We start from the raw sequence: 4,352 nt of genomic DNA, 5'->3' as shown, positions 1-4,352 counted from the left end.
GGGCCCGCCCGTGGTCGAGCATGCGTCGGTTCAAATCCATGGGCCACACCCAACCCAGGAGTTCATCCTCCCCTCGGGCCTGGCCGATAAATGGGCTTAGGCTAGTGTGTGTGTGTGTGTGTGTGTGTGTGTGTGTGTGTGTGTGTGTGTGTGTGTGCATCGGAGTATAGACATGATATATGTATACAAGGTTAAGAGATCGGGCAACAAGAGTAAAACTCTCCCCGTAGCACAAAATCGTATTCACACATACACATAAACACACGCGCGCGCGCACGCACACACACACACACACACACACACACCTGAGTCAACACCTGGCTATTGGATTACTGTCAGTGTCTAATTGTTTATTACATAACATCAGTTTTCATCAGTTATCAGAATGTGTATATCAGAGGCAGACGTTGTATAATTTATATCAGTTGAGCATTCAATGCAGTACTCGCAGAACCACATTGTTGACAGAGTTAGGAAGGCGTTATATTATCATCATTATGTCTATCACTGTTATTGATAATATCATTTTCATTATCATTACTATTATACTCTTCTTATCATTATCATTATTATCATTATAACTAGTATCATTAGTTATTATCATTTTTACTATCATTATTATCATCATCATCTTTATCATTATCTATTAATCTATATTCACTTCTATTATACATGTTTGACGTTTCCCAGGGAGCGAGGTAGCGTCAGTGACAGGCAAAGAATTTGCTCACATCCTCACTCTAGCTATGATGTACAAGGCAAACCTCACTAACTTTTCCGTGGTTTCCCCTGACCGCATCCTGTGCCTTGGTCCAGCCCACTGACGGCACGTCGCCCCCTATAATGCACATTGCTCCAAGTCGCTCCGCCCCAGGCGCACTTTGAACCTGATCAGTTAAAGTGTCTTTCACGTCACACCTTAACCCCCTCTTCGGTTTCCATCTTCTTCCTTCTTCGCTCCATTTCAGACACGTACACCCTTTTAGCCTCTCCTCACTCATCCTCTCCATATGTCCAAATTATTTCAGCACACTTTCTACAGTTCTCACATATATACCCCTTATATTACCACATCTCTCTCGTACCCTATCATTCTTATTCGATCAGTCCACCTTAAACCACATACTATCCCCACACACTTCAGTTCCAGTTCATCCACCCTCTTCTGCACATTTTTGATCTCGGATCCATGGCCCGGATCCATACAACATCGTCGGAAATACTATACCATCAAACACACGCATCTTTACCCTTACAGACAGTAACACCTCTCTCCACACACCCCTTAGTTCGCCAAAGACCTTATCCTCCTCGCCCATCTTATTGCTTACTTTAGCTTCCATGGATCCATCTGGTTCCAGATCCAACCCTGGGTATTTGAAATACTTCACCTCTTCCAGGATCTCTCCTCTCAAACTCATACTCCAACCAACCTGTCTCTCTTCATTGTTTAATTTAATCACCTTCATTTTATACACATATCTGTCAGCTTTCTCCTTACATACACTCTGCCAATCTCGGACACCATCATCTGCAGTTTCTCACTGGAATCTTCCTCCGAAGTCGTGTCATCAGCAGACAGCAACAAACTGCAGACCCGCCCGCCTCTTCAAGACTCTCATATTCATCTCTCTCACCACCCCGCCCGTAAACACCCATGGTGACATCACTCGACTCTGTCGCAGACCGAGCTTCACCTGCAGCCACTCGCACCCCGAGCCTCCTAAACACACACACACACACGCACACACACAAACACACTGCAGAACTCTTGGCTGTTCTCGTACCTGCATAAGCCCGGCTAGCTCAGTCGGTAGAGCACGAGACTCTTAATCTCGGGGTCGTGGGTTCGAGCCCCACGTTGGGCGGCTGTCCCTTTTCGTTGTTAAGACGGGGACCCAAAAGACGGAAAAGGTGCGAAATAAGGAATCATGGTATGTTGATTATACCACTTCAATCTTTGCGAAATGTACATATGCTTCATGGTAAGACAAACGAAGGCATTATGAAAGATATGTAGCTACATATCACCACTAATACATATACGCGTATCTTACACACAAAGCAGATTCACACACACACACACACACACACATACCGAAACATGCACACACACACACATACAAAACCACACAAGTGAAAAGTGATTAGTATTTCTTATACTTATAAGGGAATTTAGAAAGACTCGAAAATTGGTCTGATGCGTTGTTGATGAAATTTAACCCAAATATATGTGACGTAATGAAAATGGTGCACTGAAACAAGGCTTTAGTGTGAATATGATTAATAAGGATACACACTCCAGGAACCTGTATGAGAGAGGGACTTGGGGGTGAACATGTCCCTAACCTGTTGCCAGAGTCACAGATTAAGAGAAGATTGAAGTGTGGTGGCAGATTCTATAACCGTATTCAAATACATTGATAATGAATTACTCAGCAAGCTATTCACATTTAATATTGGGTAAAAACAAGAATATGCTTCTCAAAAATAGTCAAGAAGTTTAAGAAGCAAAAAGAACTGATGGAGAAGGTTCAGGGAAGGGCAAGAAAGATAGCAATGGAATCAAGAGAGTTAGTCATAGAGAAAGGCTAGAGGACTTGATTTTGGCCATCATGGAAGAGAGAAAAGTGAAGGGTGACCTGATCACAACTCATAGAATTTTAGATCAAATTGATAATGTAGATGGTGAACAGTTCCTCGAGAGATGCGCATAACATATGATCAAAGAAGAAACTTGTTAGAAAGACTTCAAGGAATCATCTTTACATTATAGCAATAGTAGAGGGATGGGATGAACTGAATGAGGATATAGTAAATGCAGACGGCGGATAGAAGTTTGAAAAGCTCTTTGTTAGAGGTGATGTGGCCCCATGAGTGGAAAACGTCCTCCCTGTACGCTACGAATAGGTAATTAAACACACACACACACACACACACACACACACACACACACACGTGCGCGTGCCTCCGTGATATAGCGATCAGCATAAGCTAACCCGAATCAGGACTCGCATGGTTTCGAATCCTTATCATGTCAGTTGGCCCACACCCAACCCAGGTATTTATCCTTCCCTCAGGACTTGTCGATAAATGGGTATGCGGCGTAGATTGGTGTGTGTGTGTGTGTGTGTGTGTGTGTGTGTGTGTGTGTGTGTGTGTGTGTCCACAAATAGGAGTGTAAACATGGTATATATACACACAAGGTCAGGAGACGGGGCAACACAAGTGTAAAGCTCTCTCCCCGTAACACACAAATAACTCATCCAGCTGTACGTGTTTCCTCATCAGCCCGGCTAGCTCAGTCGGTAGAGCACGAGACTCTTAATCTCGGGGTCGTGGGTTCGAGCCCCACGTTGGGCGATAGTAATTTTCAATTAAGACGGGACCCTGCATAGACTAGAGAGGTACATCACAAGGATACGCAGTATATCAGTTAATATCACTCACATCGATATCTCTCGTGCAGATACTTTTTGGCATGACTTATGAAGGTGTTTGGAGAGACATGTACACTATCCCAAAAAAGTATCTGTTCATGAAAATCAGCTTGAGCAAATGTAAAGTAATTCGAATGGACATAGTGAAAGAAAAGAATGAGCATGATCCACCATGGTATAAGCTGCAGGAGTTTGTATATGCAAGGGACCAGGGAGTAGACATATCCCAAACTAATTGGTAGAGTCCCACGTAATGAGAATAGTTGAGGAGATAAACTGAGCAGGTGAATGTTATGATAACATTGAAGTATATGGAGAAGGACATATTCAGCAAGTTGTTTCACGTCCTCCATCAGACCAAAACTGGATCTGAAGTTTGCCTCTGATGAAGCACAAAGAACGAACAGAAAAGAACACTGGAGGAAAGCTACAACGATGGTACCGGAATCATGAGGCAAAAGGCCTTCAATCTATCCATCATTGAAAAGAGAACAGTCAGGGGTCACCTTATACTTTTTTTCATTAATCAGTAAGATGATGTAGACAGCAAACAGTTGTTCAAGAGATGCAGGGATAGTGCAACTGGAGGCCATAACTTGAAATTAGAAAATAAACTTGTGAAAGAGGGTATGAAGTTCTTTTTTAGTGTAGATGTGGTGGACGAATAGAATGAACTTAATGAGAGATAAGTAACTGCGGGCACGGTGCAGACGTTAGAAAAATTGAAGTTAGTGAAGACGTTTCGTGACATATGGCCCAGCGAGTGTAAAACACACACACACACACACACACACACACACACACACACGCGCGCGCGCGCGCGCGCATGAGTAACTCAGCTCACCCGTCTATTCTCGTAACTTCAGGAGCCCGGCTAGCTCAGTCGGTAGAGCACGAGACTCTTAATCTCGG

General features: G+C 43.5%; 3 non-coding genes across 3 annotated transcripts in view; all 3 read left to right on the top strand.

Annotated features, from left to right (window-relative positions):
- The first annotated feature begins 1,795 nt into the window (after window positions 1-1,795).
- On the top strand, window positions 1,796-1,868 carry TRNAK-CUU (transfer RNA lysine (anticodon CUU)). Its single transcript has one exon. It is a non-coding gene; the product is annotated as a tRNA-Lys (tRNA).
- A 1,422-nt stretch (window positions 1,869-3,290) lies between these two features.
- On the top strand, window positions 3,291-3,363 carry TRNAK-CUU (transfer RNA lysine (anticodon CUU)). Its single transcript has one exon. It is a non-coding gene; the product is annotated as a tRNA-Lys (tRNA).
- A 945-nt stretch (window positions 3,364-4,308) lies between these two features.
- Window positions 4,309-4,352, top strand: part of TRNAK-CUU (transfer RNA lysine (anticodon CUU)) — a 73-nt gene continuing 29 nt past the window's right edge. The window contains exon 1 of the tRNA in view: window positions 4,309-4,352. This exon is cut by the window's right edge and continues 29 nt beyond it. This is a non-coding gene — a tRNA (tRNA-Lys).

Source organism: Panulirus ornatus, chromosome 4 (assembly GCF_036320965.1).
Source record: "Panulirus ornatus isolate Po-2019 chromosome 4, ASM3632096v1, whole genome shotgun sequence".
Lineage (NCBI taxonomy): Eukaryota > Metazoa > Arthropoda > Malacostraca > Decapoda > Palinuridae > Panulirus > Panulirus ornatus.
Note: the sequence above shows the minus strand (reverse complement) of the source record. Positions and strands in the feature narration are given on the sequence as shown.